The sequence below is a fragment of the Cottoperca gobio genome, chromosome 7 (assembly GCF_900634415.1).
Source record: "Cottoperca gobio chromosome 7, fCotGob3.1, whole genome shotgun sequence".
NCBI lineage: Eukaryota > Metazoa > Chordata > Actinopteri > Perciformes > Bovichtidae > Cottoperca > Cottoperca gobio.
Window position 1 is genome coordinate 4,556,632 of NC_041361.1, and position 15,792 is coordinate 4,572,423.

At 40.7% G+C, this 15,792-nt stretch overlaps 1 protein-coding gene across 6 annotated transcripts in view; it reads left to right on the forward strand.

Moving 5' to 3' along the window:
• The first annotated feature begins 756 nt into the window (after nt 1-756).
• Nucleotides 757-15,792, forward strand: part of pcbp2 (poly(rC) binding protein 2) — a 30,484-nt gene continuing 15,448 nt past the window's right edge. For 5 of the 6 annotated variants that reach the window (XM_029436563.1, XM_029436562.1, XM_029436568.1 and 2 more), the window contains exon 1: nt 758-924. The gene's annotated coding sequence lies outside the window, so the exon portion shown is untranslated. Of the gene's footprint in view, nt 925-15,792 lie in introns of all 6 variants that reach the window. The other variant, XM_029436566.1, reaches the window with a different exon arrangement.

Sequence of the window (15,792 nt, forward strand, 5' to 3'; positions counted from 1 at the left end):
TGACGTTCAAAGGTATCAACAGAAATTAATCACAACCTGGTCCCCATACCACCACAACCATTACTTCAGCTGACGTTTCTTCGGTGGTATACACCTGTTGGTCCGAGTCCACTCTGCCTTTAAGGCTTTCAGCTTGTGACAAATGAGCCTGTCCTGCCCTGTTAACTCTCAGGAGCCGCTAACACTGCTAATTTCAAACCCAGGCCTCCCTAATTTTTAAATACATTTTCCGTCAGGTGTTTACTCTTTCCATTTAGTCCAGGCTGCTGCTAACAGCAAGATGAGAAAGAGGGGAGCATTGCACATTATTGTTATTCAGAAACTACATTGATTAAAGCCTCAGTGAAATAAGAACGGAGGAGAGGAGAAAGTCTGAGTCTCAGTGCAACAGACTCGGTGCCAGGATGACAAGAACGTTGAAAAGAAAGAACAGACTGTAACAAGGGCAGAGACAAGGAGAAACACTTAAGAGGAAGAAAAAAAAAATGAAGAGTGGGTATTTATGTCAGGGTTACTGAGGCTGGACCCAAATGCAGACTCTGGGACAAGCAGGTGGGTGAAAGGTTAGTCTTCTATTAGGTAGGAAACCAACCAACCCAGTTCTACATGTATAGCAAGGATCCCATAGAGACTGGCCATTTGAGCAGGGTTTAAGTAGTGAAGGTGGCTTGATTGATGGGCAGGTGTTCTGATTGCTGATTATGGCCAGGTGAGTAGTGAGGAGAAGAGAGGACAAGAGAGGTGGAAAGGGAAACAAACAAAACCAAAATACACCAAGGACAAGTCACTCATACTAAAAGGTGGAAGAATAATACAAACCACACTCACACCAGGCAGGCAGGCAGGCAGGCAGGCATGTGTCACGGAGGAGGAACCGTGAACATTTCGGAAAGAAAACTGCCAACAGAGAGGGAAAAATAAAAGGTAGGTAAACAGGAACGTGTGGGAGTACCATAGATTGTAAAGGGTGTATGAGAGAATATAAGTGATGAGGTGGAGACTGCTGTGCGACAGATCTGTCGAGCTTGATGTATGGGCCTCTTATCTACCAGAACCAAATGCATTATCAAAAACACTGAGGCAACATGTCAATATGTCTTATTGTGAGCACATGAGGAACAAAACGGGCGGGTGTCAGTGTCTCAGAGTCATGCCTGGAAAAACTCTCCCTCCTGTGGCGTGCGTTACATGGAGCAGATGGGAGGGGGTCTAAGAAACCATGACGACGGAAATGTGATGTCTTAAAAGTTAGATTTAGTTGGAAAATGGCAAACCACTCAGCACAACAAAGCCAAGCATTGTCTACTCAATTTACGTAATATTACAACAATGAACCTCCAAGTAAAAACTCTAATAATAACAAGTTTCATCTGTGATTTCTTGTGTTGTGTGGCGGTTTTGAAGTATGACGATTCATGAATAAATGAGCCGACGCTGTGAAGGCTAAAAACAGAATATTGCATAATCAGGTGACTTTGCAAAGGCAGTGCAGTTTCATCTTACTGTCACACTGATTGAATGACTGCCGGGAGTGATGACATAGCAGCAGGGAGTGATAGGAGAGTTTATCCTCTGGCCTCGAGGAGGGACAAAGGACAATGGCTCTGAGTGCACAGAGAAAGAATATATAAACATCTCTCCACTCCGCTCTTTTCCATGCTTATACAATCATCCCTTCCTTCCATTCATTGCCAGGATAAACCTCGCTTTACTTTAATGCTTTGGACACTGGGATAAGGAGCTTGAGAGCCCGTCAGGCTGAATTTGAGGTCCCAATGAGTTTCTTGATGAAAGCCAAGCAGCCTATTTGTCCATCTGTTTAACAGTAAATCATGACAGAGCTGCTCCGTAAATAGTTTGGTGCAATGAGACTAAGATTGTGTGTCTTTTAGCTTTTCTTTTTGTCCAAATCAAGTCTGGAGTTCATTAGGACAAGTCCAAATCAAGCCACTGTAGATCTTTCAGGTCTGTGAATGCTGAGTATTAAATAACATCTGAACAGTGTTTCCCTTTTACTTACCTAGACTGTGGGGGCCCGCCAGTTTCATGATAAAGCAAAAAGATGTAGTTCAGACTTAATGCCGGCTTTAAAGGCCCGGCCGCTCTGCAGCTAGTAGGCTATGGCTCTGTTCAAAGTGAATTTAAGAGGCGATGGGAAGATTTTGTTATCTTTGGACAGAGCCAGGCTAGCTGTGTCCAGTCTTTATGCTACGCTAACCTAACAGGCTGCTGATTATAGCTTGATATTTACCAAACAGACAAGACAGTGGTAAGCTGTCAATCTTCTTATCTAACTCTCGGAAAGGAATAAGTGTTTTTCAATTAATGTAGGTTTAAGTTAAATCGAGTGCAAGTCATCATTTCTGTGGTTCAAGTCTGAATCGAGGTCTCAGGGCCACAGTTCTGGCTTCACCACTTTAGTTTGAAGCTTCACATGTGGTGTGCAACATGAGCCACCAGTTCATCATATATTTTAACAGTGGCAGGACAGGGACGTCCAGTGTTGCATGGCAGTTTTTTTTTTTTTTTTAAAGTCAGCATCCCAAAGATTAGGTAGGTGGAAGGCCCCTTCATCTTTCTTTAATATCCTGTGGGTCAGCTTCTATAATCCACCAGTGGTTCATGTTACTGTATGACAAGTTTGTTCTGGTCCCTTCCCAACATGTGATGTGGTTTGCTCCCTTACGATGATCTGAGATTGCCAACTTTTGGGTTTTCTTGTGTGCCTTTTTCTTCTCTCTTTTTTAAGTGTGTGTACTCCAGAGGTCTCCTTTTCACACTCTTTTCCCGCTTCACTTGTCTCACAAACGCATGTTTTGTTCCAAGACCGGTATTGATTCTTTGAAATGACGTCATTTTGCTTCTCACTGTCAGTTGTGTCCTCGGATAGTACTGTACGTCACCACCTGTGACAGCCCAAACTGTTAGGGTAAACAAACAAATACGCTAGGCTGTCAGTTGACCCTTTTCCAACTAAGATCATATCAGCAATAGCTACAAAAATAAGACATTTTAACGGATCACTTTTTGGGCATTTTGCCTTATTTGACAGTCTAAAGAGACGGGAGACAAAGGTCCCTCAACCTGGATTTGAAACAATGCGATTAGCTCTTCAGGTATTTTAAACTTCACCTACAGCGACGTTATATACAGTATATTTATAATATACATTAGATTCGTATATTTGATCAGTTTGACTAAAGGAACATTCTTACAGTTGCATGCATTTAAATTGCTTTCACAGCCCCTCAGTCATCACCCTTCATTCTAACGCAGGCTTTATGTTTGCATTTGTTAGCGGTGGTAATGACAAAGGCCTCTTTTATGTTCCCTATTGTTTATGCATCCATATAAAACATGCTTTGCTGTGCTGTTCAACACGCACATCTCCTTTTTGCTTGGAACATGACATTCAGCTTCTGACGCTCGCCCACATTTTAGTAATCCTTGGGAGGAGACCGAGCTGGCAGCTTCACATCGGCCATCCAGGGACAATGCGGCAGGCAGGCGAGCAGCTCTACTACAGTAGTGGCATGGCAGGTTCAGCTGAAGGAGAGGCACTGACACCCATACTAATGAGACTCTACGCAGCGCAGTGACCAAGCGTATGCAGGAGGATCAGGCAGAAACAATCACACAGCTCCCACAGAGCATATTGCCTCATGAAAACACTCCTCTCTCCACCATTCAGGAAAAAAAAAAGTTATTTTCTCTCTTCTCTTTCCATCTCAATCCTCCCAACCTTTGAAACATTTTGACAAATCTATTGCACACTAAGCATTCACATCAACACAGCCCCGACAACCACCACACATCGATCTTATTACTGCAGGAACAACAACCACTTTTGGTCAGTTCGTTCAAAAATCTGCTGCAGGCTGAGCACAGACCGTCTAGTCTTCAATAACAAATTATTGAAATGAACTACTAAGGGTTTTTTTTTTTTCCTTCAGGGCTAACGAGCTACCTTTTGATGGAGACAAAAAAAATCCATCTTTTAAAAAATTATTTACACAGCATGTGTGTACACTCGGTAATCCCCAGCAGCATGACAGCAAGACATAAATGCCACCTTTCATTCCGTATTATCAATATGAGGTAATACAAGTCAAATACAATGGTTTGTCGAAGCTACTACACTGTGTACACATTCCAATGTTTATCTGGTGTTTTGGTAAAAACAGATAAGCGCACCTGCACTCTGAAGTTTAGCTCCAAAAAGATTGATTTAGTACGGCAACAATGTTTTAACGCCTTCTTATTTGAATATATTCTACTAATCATACTACTGAACTAGGTTTCCAAATCTTGTTGATTCATTGATTTGTTAATTGACTTGTGAATTATGCATACATGTTGCAGTAAATGACGAGCCCTCTAAATGAAAGAACAATATATGTTGTTTGACCTTACCCTTTTGAACGACTCTCGCTCTTCTTGTGAGGACAGTCCAATTGATTGTAGTGCAAATCAAATATATCTATCTATTGAAATCCAAATTATATTTCTATTATGTTTTAACACATAATATATATTTGTTGTAACCCACCCACCAAAACTTATCTCTCAAATGCAACCAGTCAAAACGGGGCTGAATTTCAATTTCTCAGCTTGCACAACAAAGACTAAATGCATCAACAACAGAACATGACTGTGTTTAATGTATATGTGCTTCTGTGTGATATACAAATTAAAGTAGGAGAGAGGATGATTAGATGGAGAGATTAAGAAGAAGAGTGCAAACAGTGACCTTTGGAAGTCCTTGCAATTCTCTAGATGAAATTCATCAGCACCACCAACATATTAATAAAGAGTGAGATTGCCTTGTGATGACGGACAGATGCTCTCCATGCAGGATGGTGAATCTGAGGCTAGCAGTTCTGTCATTAGCCAGCTCCTGTAACTATACTTATTGAAATGTATATCATACAAGAGGAAGTATAAGGCAGCGTCTTTATCAAGGACCTACAGTCATGTTTCCAGACAGGATTCCATTGGGAAATGCTGGAAATGCATTTGATCTCTGAGTCGCAGTGGATTTGCCCTCCAGCCTCTTGTGAGGCTCAGGAGCATCTTGCTGCCCCATTACCTGCCAGTCTTCAGGAACAGCTGCCTCCCTCCTGCTGTGAATTATGCAACAGTGGTGTTAACAATGAAGCCGCGCTGCCCATAACAACACAAACAAGGATGTGTACCTTCAGCAGGGTGAGGATGGAGGATGTTCCTGCTGTCTTACAGTTGGCACGATAGGAATGTACAGCTCAGGGTGACCTGCTTATCCACTGACGCTCCACGCAGAAGGATGACAGCGAGAGCAGAGGTCAAGTCACGTTAAAGAAATCTAAGCAATACAGACAGCCTGCTATGGCGACTGAGAGGTTTAGGTACACACACACACACACACACACACAAGACAGCAGAGGAATTGCAGAAGTCAGTTTTCGCCTGTGTTGCTAATCCTGCCGCAGTGGCAGAGCAACACAAGTTTCTCTATTGCATCACACGTCTCTACATCCAGTGAAAACACACAGCACTGAGGTCCATTAGCCCACGTTAATGAACTGGAAACAAATCAATCTATTGAGCACTGTGGTGGATTACTAGTAACTATCTTGTATGTTAAATATTTATTGTGTTCGACTGTATACAAAATACGAGGAGACAGGCATGACGTAATGAATGTACAATGCTAATATGACAAGATCTCATGTAACTGTGTATAAGCAATTATTCATGTGACTTTGAGTGCTACTTAAACACAACTAGCTCCACTTTGGGCAACGACTGAATGCCCCATGAATAATATATATTGATGGCATACTGAAGCACAAAAACGGAGGCAGACGTCATATGTACTAATGCCGTTGTTAAGTGTGAAGATGGGGCCACATTGTCATGCAAATCTCTTGCAATGCTAATCGCTAAGATAAAACAGAGAGCACTGGATAGTGTACCAACTTAGTTTGGGGGGATTTATACCTCGGGGATTAACAAAGAATGAAACAAATTGAAACACCCTTGTAGTCTGACAGAATGTACAATTCTTTATGTATAGGTCTGGGGATGGCAAAGGTAAAACTTGTTATATATGGTGAAGTGTGTGTGTGTGTGTGTATATGTGGTGAAGTGTATACACTAACTGCATCAAGGCTGGTAGCCCAGGTGCAGAGAGGACCAAAACTCTTAATAAAGAAAAGATATAGTAGCACACCTTGCGTCATGTGGCAAACTGTTCTATTTAGCTTCAAGGTTATAGTGAGGGTGAGTGATCATGAGAGTGTTTGTGTTTAGCAGTCCTCTGGGACGTGTTGCATCTATCCGTAAAAAGGGAGACAGGCTTCAAATTGCCTCACCGCTGAGGATGACACAGTGCCCGATCACTCCTTCCAGCTAGTGTGTGTGTGTGTGTGTGTGTGTGTGTGTGATGAGGGGACACAGGTGTGTAATGTCACAAGGTTGAATGCTGTTCTTGACTCTCTCTGGCCCTGAAGGTGAAGGGGCTGAGTGGGTGTGCTTCAGTCTCTCCTGACCAAACATGGTTAGTTACTAAAGTAGTAAACGACGCACAGGGGCAGCGAAACGCGTAGAAAACAAATACTGAAGACACATTTAAGCCAAACGGCATGAAAGATGGATTAATATTCCTAAAACGATGATTCGGCGTTCACAAACAACCCAGTCCCAGAGATATTACACTTGGATAGCACTAATTGGCAAAATAGAATATGTTCTAAGAAAAACCAAAGGCCGCCTAAGTTACGTTTTTTTTATCAACTTAATGCGTAAACGAATATTTGATGGTCTTTAAAGCTGCTAAAAATCAATATTTTCATATTTACAAAGGATTACATGACTAGGTGGATGTGAAAGGGGCAACGCAAAGTGACAAACCCACCATTAAATTATCACCTGATTAATTATATTTGCCATATAATTTAAACTGCATGATTCACATTTTTTATGATGTTTAGGAACTCAAACCACTTGGTTAAAGTTGAGCAAAGATGACGGTTGTGGTTAAATATTATTATTATTATTATTATATTGTTAGAAGACACTATGTGTTTACTTAGGTCATGTTTAAGTCTCTAAAATCAAAGTCCTGTAACTATGACTTGCGTCATTGAACATATTCCACTTACACTAAAAACGTTTCGGATAAATAAATGAGTAGTAGGCTCTGACGTACATGTACATTCTTGGAGAAGAGGTTGTCACAAGTTACGTATATTGTTGATGGTTTGGCTTATATTGCACTCTACAACGGAAAGTTCTGATATCACAGCAGTTTTCTAACTTTTCTGTTATCGCAAGCTATGGCAGGGACTTTACGTTATTATTATGCAAGATCTTGACACTGTGCACAGGCAGGATTAAGTCAAAGCCAAGCCGTGGTGTGATTTCCCAGTCTCCAACTCGAGCTTAGTTTAATCTGCAGTTCACAAAGGGCTACAGTATTCCTTCCTGAAATCCTCCACTCAAGTGTGTGTGTGTGTGTGTGTGTGTACATGAGCGTTTGAATGTGTCAGTGAAAGTGCACGTCAACCTTGAATCGGTGCATTAACAGTTAACGTAAATGGTAAATTGAAGTGACGAAAGGCTTCCTTTCAGTTGAGTTTGATGCTTCCTGCACTCTCATGGCATGACGGCTGAACATCGTGTGTACCCTCCACGAACAGCATTTTTATGTGCGAGTGTTTTAGTTTTTTTTTCGGTAAATAATTTAATGGGAGTAGGATACTGACTCACGAGTTGCCGCTGTCGCAGTAGAGACACATTAACATATTAAAGGTCGGTGCCCTCCTCGACAAATAGGAGATTTTTTTTCAAATTAAAAACCTAATAAAGAGAGGTGAACATTTTTAAGCACAGGAAGACCTAGATGTTTTGTACACTCTGACAAACTAAATCACAAAGGCATGAGGAACTCACACAGTCCAGATGTTATGTTTTGAATGCCATATGTCTCGTTGAGGAGACTGTTTTCTGTATTTAGTCAATAATTTGTTCACATTTTCTATATCTATTGTAAACAGGTCAGTATTCCTTGGAGCTATGTCGATATTGGATGTTCTGTATCATGATGGTTCAGTATCAATGCAGGAAGTAGTATCTCTGACCTTTTTATGTAGAAAGTGGAGGTTGGAGTGGTGGATGGGTGTGTAGCACATCTGACTCATTCAACCATAAACATGATCTTTTCTTAACTAAGAGTTTTTAACTTCCTAACCTTAACCATATGTATTCACTATAACCAGTCTTTCCTTAACCATGTTGTAATCACAGTGTGCAAATATAGCAAGCAAGAATTATTAGGAATTCATTTTATTTCTTAAGATTTTCAGGAGATTTAACCTAGTTTTTTATACTATTTATGGAATTTTTATAGTAATTATCTCTCTATATAGTAGTTTTTGTTATTGGTAGTGTCGGAGTCTGCCATTCCTATGCTGGAATCAGATCGCCCACCAAAGCACGATGGATCCACAGGAGAACGAGGAATGCATATATGCATATAATCCAGCACAAATTTATTGGCATATTTTACTGGCGAAACACGGGTTGGCTTTTTTTTTTTTTTTTGTGAAGCAGCCACAGTTAGCTCTTGCAGGCAAGAGGCTGCACACCTCCAACTCCTCAGCAAAGTTACCAACTTTACTGCGTCCTGCTGTTGTGTGGGAAAACTACTCGCTTGCTGCTACCACGGTAACCACAAGTGTCGCCAAATCAATCAGGACTTACAGAGTACAACTTTAAATGTTGGCATTGGAAATAAAAATCTAATATTGATTTTCTTGTCTGGCAATAGGGCCGATATTAAAACTAAACTTATCTTCACAGAAATGTTTTTCTTTCGAATCACTATTAAATAACGCCAAACGGAAGAGTTGACACAGTTTGGCTGTCGTGATGTGAACCTTTCAGCTCAAGTATCTTGTAAGGGAAAAAAGAAGTTTGCAAATCTCCATTGGTCTTGGTCAGATGGGTTAATCATCTCTATCTCCATATTGACACGTGGGACCCTGATACTGGTATCTATACAGACAATAATGTGGAGCCATGCATGTACAAAGGTGAAAACAATGTTCTGGTGATGTGAGTGAGAAGCGGAGATGGTAACAGGCATGATAACAGGAGATGGCGCGTACATATGGTGCTCGGGGGGGCCGGGGGCTGTGACACAGGCACACCCAGGGTCAGCTCTCGGTTTGAGTGAATGTAATCGGAGGCAGAAGCCAGAAGGCAGCCATCCCATGGTGTTAATCTTCAGAGGGCTCAGATCTGCTCTCTGACTCCCTATCAAGCCCGCTGTCTGTGCACACTGGCCCAGTGAAGCGGCATGTGAACGTTTCAGCAAAGACACTCAAATCTAGTAAGCGAGTAAAAAAATAATATATAAAACGAATGATGACGCAATCAATTTCACTTAATAAGAGGGAATCTCACTGCAGGCAGTCTGAGGCAGGAATTTATCTTTTTCCCTGCACAATGAAGCAAGAACTTGATAATAATTACCAATGAAGTAAAAAAAATGTTCCTTCCATCTTGTCTGACTGTGAACGCTTGTGTTTGTTTACCAATGTTCACACAAAGCTTTACCATCAACAAACTAAAGTCAATATGTTTTTCTGCCAGTTGTCTGGAATATGTATGTGAACGTATGCATGTGTTTATGTTTTTTTTGGACCTGCCAAAAGAAAAGCACATTTCCAAAAGGCAAAGAAATCTGTTTTGAACACCAGTTTTCTTATATTTACACGGAAGTAATTAAAGCCAACTTGCGATTCAACGGCAGCGGATATTACAATGAAACCCTGTGAGCTTTGTCCCTTCCACAAAGTATTTTTATATAGACACAAACCATCCACAATCCCCAAGAACTGCCCCAGAAATCCAAGCGAAAGTTATGGAAATTCTCTCTGTAGTGGCAAAACAAAATATCCCTGAGCTTTGAAAATCCCCTGAATTATTTCAGCAGCATCCTTGGTGCTGTTCGATGTTGCTTCTTCTTTCACACAGCCAATGCCTCTGTCATGTTAGGCAGCTTCTCCATCAAGGCTGTTTTTTTTATTTCTTGTCCGACACAATTACTTTTTAGTTGCATTTGATTGTAAACTGCAAACAGAACAAATAAACCAAACTTTAAAAAAAAAAAACACATTTGAAAGTTTAATATCCTGAGAAAAATATGGACCGCCATAAAAACATTGACATGTACAAACAGCTGTTGCTGGGATCTCCCCCACATTGGACACATGAGACATAATTAATCACCAGGGGACACAGACTCATTAATTGCTGTGTGCTGATTAATTGTCCCTGGTGAGAAACGTTCAGCTTAACATGCAAATTTGTGTCAGAGGATCCTTTGAGCGAACGCAGCCCAGGCAGGGACTTATTGTAAAATGACACATGCAGGAAGATAACAAGACGCTTGTCAAGGGCCTACTGTAAAACATTTGTTTCTATTTTGAGCTCTTATACAAGAAGTGGAAAATGTGAGACGTTACAACTTGGATTTGACGATTACTGAAATGAAAAGAGTCGTCGTTTAGTGTGACGTGGTGAACTGTTTATCACTGGATTGGATTTGTCCTTGTTGTTTTGTTTATTAAACGGGAGAGGAAAGGAGGAGGTGGAAAGAGGAGAAGAGAGAGGATAGCAAAATAGAGGAGAGGATGATAAGGAAAGGTATGGCGAGGAGTAAAAAGGAGGAGACTAAGGGAAGTAGAGGCTAAAAGAGGAGAGGAGAGGAAGGGAGAAAAAAGGGGAGGAGAGGAAAACGCGGGGGGGGGGGGGGGGTGTGAGATAAGAGTAGACTAAAGTAAAGGAGGGAAGATTGTTGAGCCCAGTGACCTGATTGCAGTAAAGGTCATTGACTCAGCAGCTACGAGCAGCATCGGAGGAGGCAGACTTTAATCGCCTCCAAACACTTCATCAGCTGCTGCATGAGATGGTCTGAGAGCTGCATTACCAAGGTCGTAAAATCTCTCTGTGGAAGTAATATAGAGCGAGATGAGCCGCTCCCCTTAGGGACGGCAAACACACCATTTTACTCTCCATTTGAGCCCTCTTTATCCACAAATTTGAGAAGGCGACGACAAAACAATAGCTGATCAGATCAAGCACTGAGACACTTCAGCAATGGTAAGGAGGAAGTGAACACACGGCTGAGCTCAGAGCGCCATTCTTCTGCCTGAACTCGAGTTACACTGATGGTTTGTTGCTATGGTAAATATAGAGAAACAACAGCTTGAAATTATATATATCTACTATATTTAGACTGTTTTATCCAAGTCAAACTTAGTCACACAGGCAGGAAACACACTAGTATTGTCTCCTTTCATATCCTCCATAGTGATAACAAGAGTTTAATGCCGCAGCAGACATAATAACAAAGGAAGCTAAATAATCCATACGGACTCTGATATAGCACTACATCATTCAATATGACGCAGTGTGACGAGTGACATGAAAAGCTGGTGAACCTGCTATATTGTAATTACCTTGTTGTGTTTGTCAACTGACCTCACACCCACCACATACTGTTCGGCTCGTATAGTAGAAAGACTGGCAGAGGAAAGCCAGCAGGATGATGCAACAGAAAGAGAAGAAGAAAAGCAAAGAGGCTGGACTTTAGAGTCTGTGTTCATTGAAATGCCAATTAGGCCAATAGCTTGTGACATTTCTGCTCTTTCTCTTCTCATGATACGGCTAATGCGTCCCAGCATGGGCAGTCATACTTCAGGAAGCCTTACAAGTGTACAGCGTCTGCTCTCTTTGCTGCCGCTTCGAAAACACAAGATGGGGAAAACTTCTTCTCTTCAAGAATTTGCAGTAACTAGAAGTGGTGGCGGAAGTATTCAGACCTTTTTTACAGAAGCAATACAACCATGTAAAAATACTCCATCACAAGTAAAAGTCTTACTACAGGGATTATTAGTAAAGTATCAAAAGTAATAGTATTTTAAATAAAGATTTAACAGTCAGCTATGTACTACATTTCACCTATCCTTGTAAATAAGCACTTAAATGTACACTTATGTAATGATGGTGCCTGTAGACTAGCTGATATACTGTAACTGTATTCAATAATCATTTTATTCTCTGTATGCACTGACTTTATCTTATTTATGCACCTACACGATTATTCTGGAACATTTAGTTTCTTTTTTTAAGCGTTTTGTTTAAATGCTCAGTTAATTGTTGTTCATTATATTAATGGATGATTGTTACCGATGCGTTGATGTGGAAGTGCATTTTACTGCTGCAGCAGGTCGAGCTGGAGCTCATTTGAACTACATTGTATAATGCTGGGTAGTTTAATATGTAAAGTTAGTATTTAAGGTGTCATGTTGTTTAAATTAATCTTATGTAAAAGTAATTTGGATCAGCTGTCAAATAAATGAAGTGGTGGAAAGTAACTAAGAACATTGACTGTACTTAATTAAAATGTTACAGTACTTTTACTTGAGTATTTCCATTTAATGCTAATTTATACTTATACTCTGCAGGGATATATTTTACTTTTTTACTTTACATTTATTTGGCAGCTTTCGTTACAAGTTACTTTGCAGATTCAGGTTATCAATACAAAATATAATCCTACTAATAAATGATGATGTATTATAAATTAAGCCACCCAGCAGTGTATTGAGTATTTAAAATCAGCTTCAACTTCACCAGCTGCCACACAAATGCATCAATAATTATAATCCAATAATATATTATTATGAAATGGGCCATTCTGCATAATGAGTAGCCTACTTTTAATTTTATATTAGTTTGATGCAAATACTTACGGACTTTTACTTAAGTTGAATGCATGGCTTTTACTTGTAACAAAGTATTAATACGCTGTGATGCTTACTTAAGTAAATCTGATTACTTCCTTCACCACTGATATTAGTAATAGTACAAAATATCCCTTTTTACATATTTTTCATTGTACATAACTTCAACCTTCATGCACAGAATTTGCATGACAGTAATCTAAACATTAATGTATTCAGTCTCAGTGTTTGCGCAGTACTGCTTCAGTTATTGCATGACTCCACAGGGTCTTGGTGTGAAGACTTTTAAAGCTCTGTGCCCTTTGACGTCATACTGATGTGTGTGTGTGTGTGTGTGTGTGTGTGTGTGATACTGTACAGCATCTTGTCTAATCACTCCCTGCAGTAGCCCTGACTAAGCCGGTTTTTTTTTAACACCCACCATCCTGGATGAGAGCCAGCTGGGTTTTTCTTCTTCTGGTACAGTATCATCGTGGCTATTGGCTCCTTGGCAGAAGATATGACATTGACACCTTAGTGAGAGCCTACAGTCCAGCACCAACAGAGCTGTTTTATACTGTAGGATACCCAGAGCTTTTGTACTGCTCACTGCTGAGTTTGTATGCTCCACCCCCCCCCCCCCCCCCCCCTCTAGCTGTTTATCATAAGAGCAAACAATCCAGTACACATTCAAAAGCGTGAACAGGTTCAGAAAACAGTAAAAGAGGTATTTACCATTCAGCCTCTATTGTAATGTGTAAGCCCATCAGGCTGCTCAAGCACCCCTCTGCTGGCAGCGAGGGCTTGTACACTGCTACACTCACATTGTTCAGTGTGCCATCCACAGATTTGTGGTCCCATTGAGCTGCGGATGAATTATTAATCAGCCTTCCACTTCCACTAACAAAATGGGCTTTTAATTGTAGGGTCTCCTGTTCGACAACTACAAGTGAAACACAGGTCTCGATACATACCAGCTATCGATCAACCCCCCCCCCCCCCCTCCCCCTCCCAAGCCTCATCCTCAGAATCAGAAAATAAGTGTGCTGGTTTATATCCACACAGGGATGACGCTGACAAGGACCCCTACCAATATGTTTTTACACATACTACCAACATTTTAGATACTTCCTAATCTTAGTGAGAGTGAAACTTTAAAGGGAAGAAGTAGAAGCAGTATGTGGCTGTGGTTTTGATTGTAGACCCATCGAAAGCCAGAAAAAACGGAAATGCAAACAAGTAAATAGTAATTTAGTGCTGATTAATTAAAAATCTGCACAGAGTTAAAAGCAAACAGAGATAATTGTTCTCAAAAGAGACATGTTTTACCTTGTCAGTACTTGCTATTTTTACCTAAAGAAATTATGAAAGCAAGGATTTGATAACTTTGTCAAACACTGATTATACACATACATTGTATTGCTTCCGTTAAATGTACTAGCCATTGCCTTAGTAAACTGACTTTGGCTTTGACAGTCTGGAGCCAGCTCATGTCCAGAGATAAAACCAGGATGATGACATTTACAAGTCATATAACGGCATCTTGCAGCTACAGTCGCACTCATGAGTTGACAGGTGAGGAGCGACCAATTTAAAACAAGCAAATCGTCAATTTCAACTCGAGAGCAGGGATTGACGATGTAACAACGCAGCCTGATGAGCTCCGATTAGAGCCATCAGGTTTTTTTTTTTTTTTTTTTTGGGACTGAAACCCTGCAACGCCCGATGTAAATCCTGAACGTGTCAACAAGCTTACCTTTTTCATTGTATTGTGATCAGCTGCAGATGGGTGTGGGTCACGCAGGAATAGTTATCCAGCTCTTACATGTCGGCCGTAATATCACTGTCATGCTGTTTATCTGTCGGGAAGGTAAACAAGACGGTCCTATAACATTGCTAGAAATATATATTTTCTTTCTTTTTATCCTTTAGATGTATGGCACATTTTCGCCGCGGTCATCGCTTGTCGCTCCGTCCCCGCAGTTCAGCCGGTCTTCTGGTAGCAGCTCACCGGTGTACAGAGAGATCCATCACGGCAGGGAAAACGCAGTTTGGAGGCTGCCGGTGATGCTGCTGCAGCAGCGTTTGGTCCGTCGAGACGCGGGATGAGAGAGGTGGGGGTGGGGGCATCCGAGGGCCCACGTCAAAACACTCAGCTCCGAGAATGAACCCGAAATCACGGTCTCGTGAGCAAACGGTGGTTGATGAATCATTATGCGCACAGTGAGGCTACATGCGCGTGATTTAATTTTGATTCTGTCGCGTGTGTGTGAGGAGTGATGCTCTCTGGTGATGCAAGGAGAGACTTTAAAGGGAAAATTCATTCAAAAAATACATGTAGAGTTTTTTGAGATTTGAGACGGTAAAGTCATGCAACTGTGATATGAATTTCCCGATTAGTTTTATAGCTAGTCCTTATAATAAACTATTTCCTAGACCCCAGAGGGTCATATTCAAATTGATTATTTTGTCCCAGAAATTCTCAAAAACCCATATATATTCAGTTTACTATCATACAAGACAAAAAAGCAGCAAATCATCTCATCTGAGAAGATTGAACCTGCATTTTAACTTGACTCAAAAGATTGATTATCTAAATACATTTTCTGGCGATCCAATAATCTACAGTAGTTTCAGCTCACATGAGAGACTGACTCATGGATCAAACTGCTTTTTTGTTTTTAGATGTTCCTTTCAAATTAGTTTTATGTGAATGTGAGTCAGAAACAAATTACCCACAGGGCTGCAGACAGGATTTTATAAATACTGACGTCAATAGTCAAACAATCTCTAGTTTTGAGACCCAAAAATCTGTATTATGTATAAGCAGTAGGCCTATATAACTAAGCACTAATAGATAGTTCACAAAACACTATAATGTTTTAAGTGTTAACTGATGTATTTGTCAATAATGATGTCTTCTTTTAAGAAGCATTTTTAACTGGTGTAAACACTTGATGAATGCTTGATGACACAGAACAAGCTGTTGGTCATATTTAATGATTGCCCACTTTTTACA